The sequence below is a fragment of the Falco punctatus genome (assembly GCF_963210335.1).
Source record: "Falco punctatus genome assembly, contig: scaffold_110, whole genome shotgun sequence".
Lineage (NCBI taxonomy): Eukaryota > Metazoa > Chordata > Aves > Falconiformes > Falconidae > Falco > Falco punctatus.
The window spans coordinates 234,525-254,764 of record NW_027660290.1 but is presented as its reverse complement, the minus strand read 5'-3'; positions in this window follow the sequence as shown (position 1 = coordinate 254,764).

Sequence of the window (20,240 nt, the reverse complement as noted above, 5' to 3'; positions counted from 1 at the left end):
ATGGTCGCCACCTCCGACAGAAGCATGGCAGCAGAGAGACGGGGAGGTGGTGTCCAGCTTCACAGTGCGGCCAGACAACAGGAGGGGCAGGTAGAGGAAGGACGTGGGGGCAGTTTCCAGCCTTACACGGCTCCTACCTGGCCGCAGCAGGTACTTACAGTTGTGGGCTTCTCTGTCCCTCTGGCTAGCTTCAGATTACGAGGCACTACCACTTGCCTCGGGAATCCACCAGCCATCCTGGAGGACCCTGTGAACGAGCAGGGCTTTCCAGTGGCCATGCCTCAGTTGACCTGCAAGGAACAACAACAGGACTTTGAAAATCCAGAATCCCCTTCATGGCAGACCCAAAGGAGACAGCTGTGTCTCCAGGCTGTAGCATCCTTCATAACTGGACAGCAGGCGGCCTCCCCACCCTGTCTCATCATTAGACCATGTTGAAGCAGAATAGTGAAGATTGATAGAAGTAAAACCCCACAACAAACATTCCCTGAGCCAAAACAGCCTTTCACAAGCCACACGCACACATCAGAGCCTGCTGGCATTTCTCACCTTCTCCCCCCAACTTCCACCTGTTTTGGAACTATTTACTGGAATTTTTATCCAAATCTCGATTAATACCCAAACTGTCCTTTATTACTCTTCAAAAGTTTTTCGGTGGGAACAAAAGGGAAATGTCACTTCACTGCTTCATTTTGCAAAAGCAGCTGACCCAATGCGACTCTGCGCCTGACCCTACTAAGCGCTCAGATTATTAGGAACAACCTTAAAGCCGGGGATCGCTGCTGCCCCGAGCATGAAAATCAGACGGCTCTCCTACTTTGCAAACCAAATGCCCACCCTTTGTGCAAGGAGGTTGGTGATGGTTTTAACTAATGGAGCACAGAGCTCAGTACTCTGATTATCAACTATGGTTTCTCAAAGCTAATTTGGTTAAGTTGCAAAAATGATCCAGCAAATAGGACTCCCTCCAGGCATGAAATTGCCACAGTGACCAAGAACCTTTCTCCATGGAGAACGAGGGCCCCTTTTTTCACTTATTAACACCCAAACTCAAGGCTCCCTACAGGCGTTTGAAGCTGTAACAGCAGAAAGAAAAGCATGAAACCATTCAAGCTGCATGAGCAATTAGCTCAAATAGAAACGCAACGTATGTGAAAGCAGGGCCACTTATAGGCTATCCTCATGGCAGCTCTTCTCCAGCATCCTCATCCTGCAGGCTGCATGGGTCAACAGGTCCATGGGCCGTTCTTTTTCTACCACCAGCCTGCTGACGACCTCTCCATCTGCATCTCAAAAAGTGTGGGAGCAAGAAAGGGAAAGAGGAGAAAACACCCCCAGAAAGCGGGTCTCAAGGTCTGTACAGCACTTACTAAGCACTACTTTGGACTAGAAATCATTTCCCCTCCCTTCCTGGCTAACTGGACCAAGGGACGGATGGATTTGCCCACTTCTTATTTTATGGGACTTGAAAGACCCGGCACTACCCTAACACTTTTTGACATCCCGAAATTAAGCAAAAACTCACAGATCCCAGCTTCAGGTAAATTCATCCAGACACTGCAGACAAGCTACTCATTTCTTTAAGGAGTACAGAAAAACCTCCACGCTGACTTACAAAGCAAGAACTTAATTCCTATTTTGCTTGCCTGGGGAGGACCCCAAGCATATCAACGCAAAAGAGAACAGGCAAATCACCGTCTTGCCACAGCTCCAACAATGCCTTTGGGGTGTCCTCTGTTGTTGCACCTGGTGAGTAGCCACCTATGAGCTTGTTCCAATTAACCGTGCACACATCTACACACACGCCAGCCGAGGACATCCAACTTACAAGGCCATCTCGGCTGCCAGGGAGCTTCACGCATTTTCAGCGCAGCATACGGCATAAACAAACGCTTCCCATGAGACTCACGGCCACAAGCAAACCAAATCAGCACATCTGCTCGGCAGGGAACCAGGAACCCTCCGCTGGAAAACCAGCATACATTATCTGGAGCTTTACAGTCCGGTCAGGGAAGATAAAAGCTGGCTCTCCAGCCAGCTAGCTTGTGGCAGCTCACTGCAACACGTGTCCCACATGTTGTCCAGACACAAACCTGAGCAGGACCTGCAGAGCTCAGATATGACACCCCGGTGCGCTCCAGGCTCCAAGACAGACGCGCTCTAAAGAAAGGGAACCGGACGCTGGGTGATGCTTCCTGCCTCAGAAGGCAGAACTCCAAGACAGACGTCAAGGTGAGACCCATCAGGGCTCTCATGCTTGGCCTCAGATGCACTCACAGGGCTGCCACCACGTGCTCCTGCCCACCGCTCCCCCACCTCAGAAGCAATGCCAGAGCCTCCCCGGCTTGGCACAGAAGTGACTCCTGCCTGCTGCAGGCAAGCAGCACAGCTGGAGCCAGGCTTCACACTCAGAGTGTTACCGAAATCCCGGAATGAAGAACTTATCGACACCAATGTGATGTAGATAAGCAGACACTTCTTTATTGACGGCCGGGTGCGTGAGCGAGTCCTCTCACGATCAACGCACACCAGGTCCCAAAATCAGATTCCATATAGAGAACTTATTCATACATATTCATTAAATATTCATGCATAATCCTAACATTTCCCATAGATCATTAACATACTCTCCTCCTATATCCGCTTCTGCGCAGTAAAGCTTAGAAAGGTCTAGAAATGGGTCTGGGGTACGATTTGGGTAGGTGGCATGTGAGTCGGTGGTCGCGATCTCCCCCTGCCGGAATTACCTTTTACTAAAGTTCACGGTTTCTTGGCAGGCACCTACAAGCTGTTCGACTCTCCCCAGTTCCCATTCATCTCATATTCTGACATTTCAATACACCTCTGCGTACAGAAGACTGGTTAAGTACAAAGGAACCTTTCAACCCTAAAGTTATTACCTAAGTTTTAACAATGGTTCTAGCCCCTTCTTCTAGCCTTGGTACAGGACGTACAGAAGATCTCATAACAACTTTTACTGTGCAGCTATAAGTTTCATTAAAAATATTTCTTATCCTTCTATTTTTCAATTTTATAAAATGATTTTATAAAATCAATTAATCAATCAAATAAAGTCAATCAATCTTAACTTATTAACAAATTGATAACAAGAGGACTTGACAAAGCAGCCGCAGGTGCTTAGCAAGGGAAACCGCTAGCTGCAAAGTGCCTTCATGGAGCTGCATGGCAGAAGCCACATGGAACCTGTGCAAAGCCTGCAAGCACCTCAGCATCCAATGCTGGCATCTCAGCCTGCTCTCAAACCCAACCACCCTGCTCCCACACTCAGCTGCGTCCCTGCCATTGAACTCCTCTGGTTTTCCAGCCCAAACCTTTCCGCCCTCCCAGGGAGATGGAGAGGGCCAAATCCATTCCTCAGCCCTGCTCGTCAGCCCAGACAAGATTTTTATCGATTTGTTAATAAGTTAAGATTGATTGATTTTATTTGATTGATTAATTTTTTATAAAATCATTTCATAAAATTAAAATATAGAAGGATAAGAAAAAAAATCTTATAAGAAACTTATAGCTGCACAGTAAAAGTTGTTATGAGATCTTCTGTACGTCCTGTACCAAGGCTAGAAGAAGGGGCTCATTGTTAAAACTTAGGTAATAACTTTAGGGTTGAAAGGTTCCTTTGTACTTAACCAGTCTTCTGTATGCAGAGGTGTATTGAAATGTCAGAATATGAGATGAATGGGAACTGGGGAGAGTCGACTGGAACAGCTTGTAGGTGCCTGCCAAGAAACCGTGAACTTTAGTAAAAGGTAATTCCGGCAGGGGAGATCGCGACCACCGACTCACATACCACCTACCCAAATCGTACCCCAGACCCATTTCTAGACCTTTCTAAGCTTTACTGCGCAGAAGCGGATATAGGAGGAGAGTATGTTAATGATCTACGGGAAATGTTAGGATTATGCATGAATATTTAATGAATATGTATGAATAAGTTCTCTATATGGAATCTGATTTTGGGACCTGGTGTGCGTTGATCGTGAGAGGACTCGCTCACGCACCCGGCCATTAACAAAGAAGTGTCTGCTTATCTACATCACATTGGTGTCGATAAGTTCTTCATTCCGAGATTGCGGTAACAGTTTTGGCGACCCAGATGGGACCTCCCTGAAGGAGACCGGAGGAGTCGGGGACCTGATCGGTTCCAGCCGGCACCGAGGATTTCTCGGGGACACCCATCGATCCCCGATCCATAAGGCTCTTCACGACGTTCCCTGGATTTTTGGGTAAGACACTTCTTTTTTTAATTGTAGTAAGTAAGTGCACTAGAGGAAGTGGGTAGGAGTCCCACTATAATAAGTGTATGGTAAGGAGTGGGATGGAGTCCCACCAGTGGGTTGGAGTGCCACTGAGTAAGTCTGCCTGTCAGACGCGGTGAAAGAGCTGCGCAGGGTAGGACTAGGAGTCTGCCCGTAAGACATAACGAAAGCTATTGCAGGGTTGGACAAAAGTGTAGACAAGAGAAACTATATGCTATAGTGTTCTCTAAGGCTGTGCCTCTAACAAGAAGTTAGAAGAAGTTTTTGGGTTTTTTTGTTGTTTTGTGAGTTTGTGTATTAAGAAGAAAATTAAGAGGTATAATATTGTGTTGTATGTTTGTTTAAAGTAACTGTGGGAAAGTGTGAGTGTGGCTGTAAGTGTGAGACGTATAATTGAGCACGAAAGCGAGTGGGAGTGTGGATCCGCGGATCGGAGTGACAGAGTTGAATAATTGTGTATTGTATTGTGAGTAATTACACCATGGCAACTAAGTTAACTCAGTTGTTTAAAAGTAAAAGCATGGGTAATCTTGCTGTAAATGACAAAATCCCGAAAAATTCTTTGTTGGGATGTTTATTGGCACGTTGGGGAAATTTACAGGATGATCTGCAAAAGAGCCAGATGATTGAGTATTGTAATAATTTGAGTATTGTAATAATTGGTGGCCTTTGTATATATTGGATGATCAGGAAAAGTGGCCCACGAATGGCACACTGAATTATAACACTATTTTGCAGTTAATGCTGTATTGTAAAAGAGAAGGGAAATGGAATAAAATGCCAGGTGTGGATTTGTTTTTTTACTTAAGACAAAGAAAGGATTGGCAGGATGAATGTAAGCTAACTATTAGAGATAATTTGGTAATGGCTATAACTTCTGATAATAAGAAAGTGGAAAAAAATGTTGTTTAAATTGTGAGGTTGGGAGTGGATACAGGAGCGACATTTTTCTATTAAATACCTGTAAAGGAAAAACTGGAACAAAAACAGGCCATTCCTGCAACCCCTGGATTTGAAATTTGGAAATAAGACAATTACACATGAATTTTTGTATGTACCAGAATGTCCGATACCCTTCTTAGGAAGAGATTTGCTATCCAAATTAAATGCACAGATTGTTTTTGACCAAGGAGAACTTTTCTTGAAAATACCTGAGTCAAAAACGGGAGAAATCTTGATGATACAAGAAAAGGTAAAGGAACAAGAAATTCCACCAGAGGTGGATTTGGCAGTGATCCCTACTGTATGGGAAACAAATACTCCTGGTAAATTGAAACTAGCAGAACCTGTTAAAATAGATTTGAAGGAAGGGGCAGGAACAGTGAGAATTAAACAATATCCAATCAAACCGGAAGTGAGACAGGAATTGAAGAAATTGATTGATAAATTTTTGGAGTATAAAATTTTGGAAGAATGTGAATCTGAGTATAATACTCCTAATTTACCAGTCAGAAAACCTTCGGGTGAATATAGACTGGTACAAGACTTGAGAGCAGTAAATCAAATGGTTAAGGATATTTATCCTGTAGTAGCAAACCCTTATACACTGTTAATAGCATTGAGGGAGAATTATCAGTGGTTTACAGTGCTTGATTTAAAAGATGCTTTCTTTTGTATACCTTTGGAAAAGGGAAGCAGAAAACTGTTTGCTTTTGAATGGGAAAATCCTCAAACCGGGCGAAAGATGCAGCTGACATGGACTAGATTACCCCAAGGATTTAAAAACAGTCCAACTATTTTTGGAAATCATTTAGCAAAGGAATTTGAAATCTGGAAACAGGACAAACCAAGACCTGGGCATTTACTTTTATAATATGTGGATGACATATTGATTGCTACAGAAGAAAGATTTACTTGTATACAGGTGACTATTGACCTCTTGAATTTCCTGGGACTAAATGGGTATAAGGTATCCAGGAAGAAAGCCCAAAAAGCCTGCCAGACTGTGATATATCTGGGCTTTGAGATTTCAAAAGGACAACGACAATTAGGAAGAAATCGCACAGAAGCTATTTGTGGTATACCTGAGCCGAGAAATATTCATGAACTCAGAGCATTTTGGGGAATGACTGGGTGGTGTCGCCTTGGATCATGAACTATGGGCTAATAGCTAAACCGCTGTACGAGGCCCAGAAGAACTCTCCCTTTGTATGGGGCCCACAACAGCAAAAGGCTTTTGTAGAGTTGAAACGTGCCCTAATGTCTGCACCTGCCTTGGGACTGCCGGATCTAACCCAAGATTTCCAGCTGTTTGTACATGAAAGACAACACCTGGCACTGGGCGTGTTAACCCAGAGGATAGGAAGCTGGAAACGACCAGTCAGATATTTCTCTAAACAACTGGACACAGTGAGTAAAGGGTGGCCAAACTGCCTTCGAGCAGTGGCCGCAACAGTGATGCTCATACAAGAAGCTCGGAAATTGACTTTGGGAAGAACAATAACAGTCTATGTTCCACACATGGTGATAACTGTCCTAGAACAGAAGGGGGGACGTTGGCTGTCCCCCAGCCGAATGATGAAATACCAGGTGGTATTGACTGAACAGGATGATGTGATTCTAAAGACAACTAACCTGGTAAATCCTGCAGTGTTTTTAAGTTCCATACAGGAAGAAGGACGACTGGAACATGATTGCTTGGCTACCATCAAGTATGTTTATTCTAGTCGTGAAGATCTGAAGGATGTGCCATTGGAGAGACCAGACTGGGAACTGTGTACTGATGGAAGCAGCTTTATGGAACAAGGAGTCCGATACGCCGGATATGCGGTAACAACAGAGACTACAGCTATAGAAGCAGGAGCATCGGCGGGTACCACATCAGCCCAAAAGGCAGAACTCATCGCTTTAATTCGAGCCTTAGAGATAAGCAAAGACAAGAGAGTAAATATCTGGACTGACTCAAAATATGCCTTTGGGGTAGTGCATGTCCATGGAGCTTTGTGGAAAGAGAGGGGGTTATTGTCCTCTCAAGGATCAAACATTAAGCATCAAACAGAAATTTTACGATGATTGCAAGCAGTTCAAAAGCCAGATCAAGTAGCAATCATGCACTGTAAGGCACATCACATTGGGAATACAAAAATAATAGCTGGGAATAATTTAGCTGATAGAACAGCGCAAAAAAAAAAAAAAAAAAAAAAAAAAAGGAGCAAAGAAACAAGCATTGCAAATGGCAATAATTCCTTCTAAAACAGTAACCCTTCCTAGGGAAAAACCGAGATATTCAGAGGAAGATGACAAATTGGGTCGGTTATTAAATGCGAAGAAAAACTTAGCTGGATGGTGGATAACTCCTAATGGACAGGTAGTAATTCCACCTCTTGTGATGAGAGAGATAATTCAAACGAGACATCAAGAATGTCACTGGGGGGCAGAAGCCTTAGTAACATCTTTACGAAAGCAAGTAATATCAGTTAAGATGTTAGGAATAGCTAAAATGATAACTGCAAAATGTGAGGTATGTTTGAAAAATAATCCAGTGATTAAGCAAAAGGTTCCAATGGGTAGACTGAAATCTGCTGTAGAACCTGGAGATTATTGGCAAGTAGTTTTTTCAGAGTTACCTAGACAAAATGGGTACCGGTACATCCTGGTAAGGGTTGATACTTGTACAGGATGGCCAGAAGCCCTTCCCTGTCGCACCACACAAGCAAAAAGAGGTTGTGAAGTGGTTATTACAAGAAATAATTCCGAGATTTGGAGTTCCTATTGGAATTTCCTCTGACAGAGGTCCACACTTTGTGGCTGAAGTAGTCCAAAGTGTTAGCAAAGTATTGGGTATTAATTGGGATTTGCATGCGTCTTGGAGACCACAATCTAGTGGGAAAGTGGAGAGGATGAATCAAACTTTGAAACGACAAATAAGCAAGATTTGTCAAGAAACCAGTCTAAAGTGGCCTCAGGCACTTTCATTGGCATTATTATGAATCAGGGTACAGCCAAAGAGTGGAACCTCAGTCAGTCCTTAAGAATTATTATATGGAAAACCATATGAGTCTCCAGAACCAAATCTAAACATACATGTAAAAGGAAAACAAGATGTGTATAACTATTTGCTTTTTCTAAGGAAAACTTTGGCTGTGATTTGGAGTGTAGTAATTTGGAATAGACCTTTATCCGTGGAAAATTCCGTGCATTATTTCCAACCAGGAGACTATGTCTATGTGAAGACCTGGGCCTCCGAACCTTTGCAGGAGCGCTGGAGAGGACCTTTCCAGATACTGTTAACCACTTTTATAGCTATCAAGATAGCAGAATCAGATGCTTGGATACATTATACTCGAGTGAAGAAAGCACCTACTCCATGGAAGATTGTCAATCGTGACCCAGAGACTTTAAAATTGACACTGAAACATGTCTAATTTTTATATTGGATTTTATTTTGGTCGGTAGTGTTGGTAGGATCATGGGCCAGCTTGGTGGACAGGAACAAAAGACAAGTAGAAACAGAACAAGTGATTGAAATTCCCAAACAAATGGCTGAGGAAAATTTGATGGTAGGATTGATTAAAGAATTTGCCAATTTACAAAATGTCACGCAGATCACTGCTTGTTTGCCAATACCAAGGGCAGTAGGTGAATCTATTCCATGGGGAATTTTAACTATGAATTTGACTAACCTGGAACATAAAAATGAAACCAGCTATTGTGAACAAAGGCCAGTGACTCAATGGTACGAGCAAGTGAAAGTCATTAGAAAACAGTGGAAAACTCCAGGTAGTCTGGCGGATTGTGAAAAATTGTTAAATCATGTTTTTACCAAAATAGGGAGATTTAAGACTGTGGGATGGTGTTCTCATGATGAACAATTTAAAATCAATGTGAGCAAAAGTGTCATGGAATGGAAGTGTAACAAAACTGGCCAAAGCACCCAATTAGTAGACCAGTGGGACTCTATATGGTCTATGTCCATATTTTCCCATTTTCAGTATATGGCAAGAACTTCTTGGTGTTTTACCTGGGATGGAAAGGTTTTTTCAGTATTACCCTGGGTTGACGATAGGTCAACTACATTGAGAGAGAAGGAAAATAAAATAGTGCCATGGTGGAAATGTGAAAAAGTGTATGATTGTAGTAATGCAGACTTAGTAATCCAAAGAATTCCTCCGTTGGCCGCTGCTTTGAAATATGGTTGGTTTTGTCGAGGTCTTAAGAATACTCTCAATTTAACCAGCACTCTTACAGTCAGAAGAGGAACTTTGTTTAGTTGTAGAAAATCTACTATTCGAAGTCCAGGACATTTAGTTTGGGCATTAAGTGATGGAACCTGGACAACACACTTACCATTAGATGGTAAGGTGAAACAAATCACTTTAGGCACGCCAACATTGTGTCCAATTTGGAAGAAATCACCATTTAAAGGATCTCTAGAGAATTTAGAATTGAAACGAATAAAGAGATCTGGGATAAATGATGATACTTGGAATGAACCATCTACAGGAGTGAAAATTGGCTGGGCACTGGAATCACTTTTAAATCCTATAGCTTCATATAGAAACAGAGTATGGCTCTATCATTTAACTGGTCAAGTGGAAAAATTAGCAAACGTTACCAAAAAAGGGTTTAAGGAATTGAATATACAATTACAGGCAACTTCCAGAATGACTTTACAAAATAGAATGGCACTAGATATGCTCCTACTTAAAGAACATGGAGTGTGTGGGTATCTCAAGGATAAATTGGACCACTGTTGTATCCACATTCCAAATGTCACTCAGGATGTGGAACATGATCTAGACCTATTGGGAAAAATTGAAGAAGAAACTGAAACAATTCAAAAGGATATGTCAGAAGATTGGCTTGGGAAAATTTTTAACAAACTGGGATGGAATTTGAGCTCTTGGATACAATCTATAATTAAGACTTTGTTTCTGTTACTAGTTGTCTTTTTGATGAGCATGCTAGTATATGCATGTTTGAAGAAACAGTTTACCAATAGAATTGCAGTCAGTTGTATGATTATGAGAGAAGTACCAACTATTTCACCAAGACATGATCCATTACCAAAATATGTTGAAACAAAAGATATATGAATAATGTGAAAGTATTGAAATCATGATTTTCAACACTTTCAAAGGGGGGAAATGTTATTGATTTGTTAATAAGTTAAGATTGATTGATTTTATTTGATTGATTAATTGATTTTATAAAATCATTTCATAAAATTAAAATATAGAAGGATAAGAAAAAAATCTTATAAGAAACTTATAGCTGCACAGTAAAAGTTGTTATGAGATCTTCTTACGTCCTGTACCAAGGCTAGAAGAAGGGGCTGGAAACATTGTTAAAACTTAGGTAATAACTCTAGGGTTGAAAGGTTCCTTTGTACTTAACCAGTCTTCTGTACGCAGAGGTGTATTGAAATGTCAGAATATGAGATGAATGGGAACTGGGGAGAGTCGAACAGCTTGTAGGTGCCTGCCAAGAAACCGTGAACTTTAGTAAAAGGTAATTCTGGCAGGGGAGATCGCGACCACTGACTCACATACCACCTACCCAAATCGTACCCCAGACCCATTTCTAGACCTTTCTAAGCTTTACTGTGCAGAATCGGATATAGGAGGAGAGTATGTAAATGATTTACGGGAAATGTTATGATTATGCATGAATATTTAATGAATATGTATGAATAAGTTCTCTATATGGAATCTGATTTTGGGACCTGGTGTGCGTTGATCGTGAGAGGACTCGCTCACGCACCCGGCCGTTAATAAAAAAGTGTCTGCTTATCTACATCACATTGGTGTCGATAAGTTCTTCATTCCGGGATTTCGGTAACAAGATCACTTCCACGTCTCCTAGCAATGCTGCCTCCAGAAAGCAAGTGAGAAAAAGCTTGATCTGCAGGCTAGCAGCTAGGATGTTTGAGAGCTAAGGAAAACCCTTGGCTGGGGGGGCTCTGCTCCCTGGGTTACAAAGTCTTTTAGCTAATGACTCATGTGCGGCACATAAGGAGCCTCTGGAGAAAAAAATTAAAAAGATCAGGACAATCTTCAAGGTGACAGAAAAGGATCTGTTTCATGATGTGGGCTCACAGCTACTACAGAGACTCCTTGAGTCAGGTTAGGCAGAAAAGAAGGGTCTGCACAGGATCATCCTGCTCCCAGGTGAGTGTTTTGGCCATGAGCTACATTAAGGATAAATAAAAGCACGTCTTCTCCTTAGGGCAGCAGTATTAACCTCTGAACACTGCCTGGCTCACGATACGGGCTAGGGCCGTACAGCCAAAGTATCTGCAGGCACAAGGCAGGGCTTCATGTCTTGAAAAGTCAGAAAGCTCAACCAATGCAGGCACAGAGTGGCCCTTCAGCACCCGTGAGCTTGGCAAAAGCTGTGCTGAGGAACACTTTGATATGGCCCTAAAGCATCCAAATCCCTTTGTGTGCATGTCCAACAGCTTCCCTCTATAAATGAAACTGAACCGCTCTCTGATGATACTGTGCTCAAACAAGGCAGGAAATTAAGAACAAACAGCAAAATCCTTAATGCCCACTAGGAGAAAAAGGGCAGTTTGACGGAAAGGCACAGCTCTGTCCATACAGATCCTGCAGCTGTCACCATGCCATGTGTCAGTGCTCCTGTTCCGAAGGACCCCACGTCACTCGTGCTGCAGCAACAGTACCAGCCTCTGAGCCGGTCTGACACCAGCCGATTGCTCTCCAGGCAGAGGCTGGGGATGGACCCGCACACTGCGCTACAACACACTACGCCCAGCTTTTCTGGTAGGAGCACAGACTGGTGGCTCAGTCTTGCTTTGGCATACACAATAAATCCTCTTCTTGCTTCCGCAAAGATAAACCATCTCTCTCTGGAGCAACTGCTTAATTTGCTTTTCTATTACACTTTGCTGGAAGAGCAAGACAAGGAGATCTGTTAAAAGTGAGAATCAGGATGCTATTGAACAATTTTGTTCAGTTAAACCATCTTGCCCTGGTCAGGCTTCAGTAGCATCATCACATTTCTTGCTTAGAAATCACCTGCTTACCTATAATTACCATATCAACAGCATCTCAAGGAAGCCAGGAAAGGAGAAGCAGATTTTCCAAGACTACTCTTTTGCCCCTCCAGCCCGCTGCTAAGTGGTTGAGTGCTTTCTAAATCAAGCCTTGCTATGCAGGAAGCCTCACCTGTCACCTTTATATTCCAGTCCACCTCTAATTTATCACTTTGATTCTGCCATCCTGCAATTTATTACAAAAGCTCTGCCATAGCCGAGATAATTAATAGGAGCCTCATGTTATACCTTCCTGTTATTTCTTTCAATAAACTTCAGCTGCCAGCTGACAGTGAGAGCAACCAAGCTCACTTCCAAGGGTCTGCTGGAGATCCCTAGCCTCACGTACTATCATTTACAGTAACTCTGGTTCCTGCCTGAAGTATTTACAGTACTATTGTCCCTTTCCAGGCTGCCTCACCCAGCATTTGATCTCGGCTACCCTAGCTTTGCAGATTTGCAACTCCCTCTTTATTTACTCTTTTTCTGGCACCCGGACCGCATTTCATAGAATCATTTAGGTTGGAAAAGACCCTTCGGATTGAGCCCAACCATAAACCTAACATTGCCAAGTCCACCACTAAACCACATCCCTAAGCACCACGTCTATGTGCCTTTTCAATACTTCCAGGAACAGGGACTCTTCCCTGGGCAGCGTGAAAAAGCATAAGACCAGTAACCTCCATTCTGCTGATCTGCAAGAATTTGTTAATCCACCCTTTAAGTGCACACCAAGATGGAACAAGCGACACTGCCAGCAGCCCTAAACACCACTCACTCCCCTTGTTTCTGCACCATCTCTTAGTTTCTGCACCATCGACTCGCAGCGCACAGCACAGGCTGCACGGTGTTCACGTACCCACCAGCTGCCTTCACCTGCCAGGGCCCTCAGAGCTCGGGCATCAGCCGACTTGTCCAAAATGCTCCTGCGAGCCTTAATCCAACCCAAAGTGTTAGAATCTCAGTCTTCAAAACTTCCTCAGTGAAAAGTTACGTATATTCATGCCCAGTTGTCACACAGGAGCTTCTACCTCTGGCAGAGCATAAACGTTAACCCAGTTTGAAGACACCAGAGTGGAGGCAGGGAAACAACCAAAAGCAGAAACACAACCCCCCAAGCCGGCCTGGGCTGGCTCCAGCCTTCTGCCTGCTTCTCCAGCACACACACACACATTACTGGCTGCCAGAAGAGTAAATATTCTGCATTTCCTGGGTTGCTGCTGTAATACTACAGCACTGGCTGCAACCCCAAGGTGTTACAGAGGAAGCTTTGGCTTCACCACCAAGTTACTGCTCATCCTTCAGTGAAGGGGTGAGGCTGGACAGCCTGTTAAGAATCATCTGCTCCCTCCTGGAGCACTCTAGCCTCTGCATTTTCTCTAGATGTATACACAAATTGCTTTTTCTCAGAAAGTCACCTATGGATTCAAAATGCAAGGAAAGCAGTGAGCTTTGCAGTCACTTCTACCTGGGCCATCTGTCCGATTTTTCATCGCGAGCCTTCACAGCATTTTGTAGACAGAGCAAGAATAACTCATCTCACCCCTCATTTACAGACGGGGCAACACAGGGAGAAAGCAAGATGAGGAGGGCGAGAGCAGCAGCAGCTAAGCAGGCAGCTTCCATCCCCTCCACGGTTAACCCAGTCCGGATGCAGGCACATCGACACCCCGTGGGAACGGGAAGCAAGGAAGAACCAAGTTTTCTTTGGGGGAGCAAAGCTCGCTCCCCGTCCGGCTCGGGAGGGGAGGAGAAGGGGCTCCAACTGCCGGTGCCTGGCAAGGGATGTCTGCAGCCTCCAGGTGCCTCAGGAGCCCCACACACACACACACACACACACACAGGCAGCCACATCCCCCAAACCCTCCCCCCAACAAGCAGCTTCCTTGCAGGGACACAGACCCCGCCGGAAGATGGGCACAACCTCCTGCCGGGAGGCGTTTGGCAGGAGCCGTGTCAGCCCGGCCCAGGCACAGCCCTGCCTCTGCGTCCCCCGCTCCGAGCTGCCCCCAGCCCCGCTCCCAAGCCCTCCCACCCGCAGGTGGCCCCGGCACCGAAAGCCACCCGCCACCTCACCGGCGGGGCCGCAGGGACACCCGGCGGGGCCGCAGGGACACCCGCGCACTCCGCACGCTCCGCGCACTGCCGGTCGGTGCTGACAGCCAGCCCCTTGTCCCGGCTGCCACTTCAACGGGGACAGTGGCTAATGCAGGGACAGTGGCCGATACCACCATGGCAACGGCCGGGACAGTGGCCGATGCCACCGCGGCAACGGCCGGGACAGTGGCCGATGCCACCGCGGCAACGGCCGGGACGCGGAGAGGCGCAGCAGAGGGCTGCAGGGATGCTCAGCACCCAGCCGCCTCCCACCCAGCCTCTGCCAGCCCAGGGGGACCCACAAACAGGAGCCCAGCTGTGCCCAGCTACCACACAAGCTCACGGCTTCAGCAGGGAGCTCCCACTTACCCCTGCCCCAGGGCAACTGGAACCAGCTGCGCTTCCCTGCACTTGCTGGGCACAGGCGCTGCAGGGGCCTGGCTAGCACAGCCTGCTCTCCAAGCACCAACAGCAGCTCAGGGAACGCGTGCAACGCCCACAGCAAGCATGCAGCCACACTGCCTCCAACACACCCTCCCAGCTTCAGCACAGCCACAGCCCTGCCCGTCTCAGCCCAAAACACGGCAGCCCTTAGAGAAATTCATGGCAGGACCCACAGGGTTTCCCCCGGAGCTAAGAAAGCAAGCCAGCACTCCAGACTCAAAGAGCCACACGCCACCTGGAAACACCCACTATGACAACAGAGCCTAAAAATCAAGCCACACAACCCACAGAGGTGCCAGCACTGCCCTCAGAAGGGACCAGCTGCTCTTCAGGCCTGCTCACTTTGGGATAACTTGGACCCCAGCTCAAGCAGCTCACCCGCTGCGCTGCCACCGCGCCCCTCGCAGCCTGCCTGCGGCAGGGCTCTCGGCGCAGGCTCACACCCGGGCACAAACCAGCACAACTGACCTGTCCTTCTCGGGGAAGCACCGCAGCCAGCAAACCCTGCTAAGCACAGCATCACACACAGCTCTCAACTCTTGACAGAGCCCACAGGTGCCCTTACGCCCTTGCTGAGGAGCTCGGGCACCAGGCACACCGGTGGTCCATTCAGACAGATGCATTTCACCTGGGCGCCTCTGCCCTGCCCTTGTGCAGGGCCTGACACAGGGCTCGAGGGAGGTCAGTGCTTGCTGAGTGTTGTTTGAATCCCTCACGTTCCTTTCAAGGACGCAGAGGCTCCTCCAGCTAGGAGGACAGAACTGCTTCTTTGGCTGGTGAGACCACAGTGGAAACATGAAGCTGCATAAGATGGCAAACAAGAGCCCTTCCAAATCAGACAGCTGGAGACTTATTCCCACTTCATAGGAAGCATCGCTGGTATTTCATCAAGAAGCCAAGCAGGACACCTCAAAGCCTGAGCCTTGGGCATATGCCATGGGATCGCAGAGTGTGAAATAATCATCCAAAAAGAATTTGTGTTGTATATTAATCTTCCCCATACTTCCTTCTCAAAAAGGCTTCTGCCCAAATAACTGGACCTCAGAAGGCCCACAGCCATTATCGCACTGCACCTGGGAACACGAGCATTGCAATCCTGGGTAACTGCAGCCCTTCAGGCAAGGCTCAGCCTGGTACAGGAAAGGGACACGGTGCCACGTCTGATCCTCAGCACAGTCTTTTCCAAGGACTGAGCAACAAAACACAAAGGCATGCAATAAAAAGGCACCCCGATGTGCAGCACATCACCCTCCAGTGCCTTCAGCACGAGCACAGCCAGGGCTCACCCTCCTCCCTCCGGACTTTGATCTCAGAGTTACATGCTACCCGTGGGCCACTTCACTTTTAGCCTGTGCTCCCTACACTGCCACCGAGATGAGCCAGTCATTACTTGGCAGAGGCAAACGCAGGGCAGGGAAGCAGGGAAGGCAGGACCCACCATTCTTCCCAGCCAGCGCTTTCCTTCATCAGCCTCTGATCACAGGTCAGCTTGCTCACCCCCATTTTACCACATGGACATTGCAATAGGGTTACTTCACTCTGTTTTCTCATATAGGTTAAGACCCATCGGGATCTTAGAGATTTCTGCACAAAGTTTAGCCAGTTTATTTTTTTTCTTAGACAGGTTCAACCTAAAGTAAAGCAGAGTTCACAGTACAAGAGAAGCCTGGGACAGGGGAGTTCAAGCATGCTGGACAGAGAGAAACATGCTCAGTTTTGGGGGGCTTTTTGTTTGTTTGTTTTTTTAATGCATACACCTTGACTTCAAAGCCTTTTTCTCCTTCGCTCCTCTTCCCACATCCCAACTCTCACATGTAATGGAGGCAAATCTCTATCTGCTGTTGCCAGACCCTGGGCTGGACATACCTACGCCCATCAACTGGAGGGCAACTACACCAGCGCACACACAGCAGCACAGCTTGTCGCTGTGGAAATCCCAAATTACAGCACTGAAGAGGTCATCGCTCGGCAAGAGCACGCCAAGATGGTCTGCAGGAGCTACTTTCAGCCACCCAGGCTAGAGAAGCACAGCACCCAGAGGGCCCCAGCTCAGACGGGCTCTTCAGCCTCCCTGCAGTGCCTATCACTGGAGGGGGAGCGTGGGTCCCCCTTGCACAACCCTCTCCCACCCCACGGGAGGCAAACTCCCTCTGCCAGGGCCTTTAAACACCCAGACAAAAACCCTGGCAGGCAGCAGGGAAGAGCTGATGCAGCCCTGTGCAAGGGGAGCTGCAGAGACCCTGGTGATCCAGCAGAAGGGGACCCACGCTCTCTGCAAAAAGCAGCTTGATTTGATTTGCTCGCGTTTTGCACGCAAAGCCCTTGGGGTGCTCCAGCATTTTGCAAAACACGCACGTTCTGCCAAAGCTGCTTCATTTCTGATGGCAGGGAAGGTGAACAGTGCAGACTCTTCTTTTTTTCTAGCTCACAGGGACTTTGAGGGATAGGAATACACTGCATTCCCAGAGAGCAGGCTGGGGAGATGGCACGGCTGGTGTGTGCTGTCAGCCAGCCTGCTGGCAGACGACAAGAGGGAGGCCACAGCCAGCTTGTCTTGCAGCTTTTTCACCAGAGCCATGGCTCCTGATGGCTACAGACAGCCGACAGCCCTGCCAAGCTGCCATTTTCAAGCAGCCACAGACCTGAAGTTACAGTCGGTATGGGTGCCCACACTTGGCAAGCCTACACACATGGTTCAGGATGCCCTGCAGGATGTAGAAGACTGCAGCCACCGCTTTCTGACCCAGTTCTGGGCTTCGCCATGCTGGAGATGGAAATGTAAGGCAGACCACCCCTGTCACAGAGCTGGACGCCCAGACACACAGGCGGAGCTGAGACAGGGAAGGGGAAGGACAACCAAGTCTCTTCCAGGCTTCTTCCCCGGGACAGGGCTTAGCCACCTCCCCTGGGGGAGACGCACACTTTCAGAAAGAGCCCAGAGGCTGAAAATCACAGCACCATCCATGCTCTCGACCATGGACTTGGGGGTACAGGGTTTGTATCACTGCCCCCTCTCCGTTCTGTTCCTGGGGTCCTACACGGCCAGCTCTGCTCCCGCAGGGACCAAGCCCCTCCTCCCCTGCCAACACCCCCCCTGCCCCAGCAGCTCACCTCTGCTCTCCTTCACAGCATCCAGCTGCCACCACTCAGTTCAGCTGGGAGCCATCCCTCCCGATTCACACTTGGCTCCCAGCTGGCTGCCTGCGCTCCTGACTCAGACACATGCCCAGCAGCACAGGCTGCAGCTGGTCCCAAGGAAGCAGACAGGGGATCACACTCGTGCACAGCGCAGCACACAAGCGAGCCACCCTGCTCCGTCCTAGCAGGGTCTGACCAAACCAGGCTGGTGGCCCTGCTCTCTTTTAGAGGCACAGAGAACTTCGTTCATGCAGGGAGCTGCTCCACGCAGGCTGAAAATCCTTCCCCCCAGCCCCGGGGAAACACTGTTTACATAGCTCTTCTCCTCCTGCAGAAACAAAGGAGCCTACAGCCAGGGGCAAGAGCAGGCACCTTGCATTATTAACCTCTCCTTTGCTGCAGCGTTAGAAGGACACAGAGCACCGTCAGCCAGCACCCCCCAGAAGCCCCGCTGCGGGCTCCGAGGTCAACCCTGACAGCACAGGCACTCTCCAGCTTCTGAACACCAAAACCAAAACCCCTGCGCAGGGTCTGAAACAGGCACATCAGAAGCACCTTTCCTGTCATCATTGCTGCACCCACGCCATCAAACCCACAGAATAACTGGACACGCCTGGTGTCTTGCAGAGGACACAGAGCTGCAGCAAAGGCAAAGAGCTGCAGTGAGGATCCAGGGAGAGGGGGGAAGTGCTGCCACAGGCAGCTTATACGAGGGGGTGCAGAAGGAGCCTTCACTACCCCCATTTTAACCCATGGAGGAAGAACTCCAGCGCTCGGTTCAAGAAAGGACTGACTGCAACACTCAATCATTTTAGATGCTATCAAAACATCCTCTAACAAATAACTGCAGTCAGGTCACTTACCCACTGACACCTGATGAAGTCCCAAATAGGCAGCTCAGTCTTGAGCCAGAACAGGCTTCGTTTTTGTTTCCTGATGAGAAAGAAGGAAAATCAAGGTGGCTCCTTTTGCCCGTGTTTCCCCTGCCACCTTCTGAGCAATGCAGTCCCACACTGTAGGGGAGAACAACGATTTCATTTTGGTTTTGGTAGCACAGACCTGAACGCACAACCCTGGCTTTGCTGTCCCCCTTTTTATACCCATGCTGGGAACCCATTTCGTTTTCTCACTTTGTTGAGTTTACATCTCACTTCCAAACTCTGAACTGCTTCTCTACTTCTTCTCTGAATCAAGACAGCATTTCAAATGCCTGCGGTTTTGAGACATTAACTGTGCAGTTACTCCTCCCATTGCTTTTTAAAACAAAACAAAATCTTTGGCCCTAACAAGTGTGATGCCTCCTAGCTTTTCTTTTTCCTTAATACTATGACACCCTTTAATTCAGACAGCTGTCTTTGTGTACATGCAGAAGAAAATCTACAAGCCTCGAGAAGTTAATCACAGTTCAAGGGGAATCTCTGACGTGGAAGTCAACAAGGCAGTATCCAAGGCTGCGACTGCCAGAAGACAGTGCCACAGAAGGATGGATAGATTCCAGATAGAGGTTCAGACCTGACTCTGCAAGGTATCGGCACAACATCTCAACCTAGACAAGAAAGGGTACAGCTGTCAAGGACACCCATATCTATGCAGTTACAGGATCGGCCAAGTAGTTGTTCCTGGGGCTGACGCTGCCTTAACCCCAGCTCTCTTGGCCTCCTGTTGCCTCTGGCAGCTAAGAGCCATCTAAGCCCCCACGACACCAAGGACAGAACCATGCTGCAGTACCACCACGCTGTAGAGGCAGGGTTTAGTGGTCTGTCACAGATGCAGAGCAGGGGCAAGTCCCTCCTCCCTCACACCCAGCTCTTCTCCTCAGCTAGCAGGGTCCTGCCAGGGCATCTCCCATCCCGCCCCATACTGCGGGGCACCACAGGCTGGGGACTACCAGCCCCTCCTCTCCTCCACCCGACATACCCGACCTCCTTCAGAGCCTAAGCACATGGCAGCTCTCTACTGCTTGGCATCACGTGCATTTAAAACCATGGCAATACCCAAGCACCCATGGCCCAGCAAGATCCTCCCATGGTCGGCTCCAGAGACCACGTTAAACGCCACAGACTGTCCTTCCTCCAGCTTCTCCAGGCCAAGAAAAAACCCACACGGCCTTAACCCAGTCCACAACAGCTGGGTTGGCATCTGCAGCTCCTGGCACCACTTGGCAGTTCCATTTGCAGTAGGACTGCTCTCCTCGGCTTCACAGCAAGCTGGTCATCCACAGCCCCAGCCGATCCTAACCTCTCCTGCAAGGCGCTTTCAAACACCAGCATCTGCTTCTGTGATCTGAA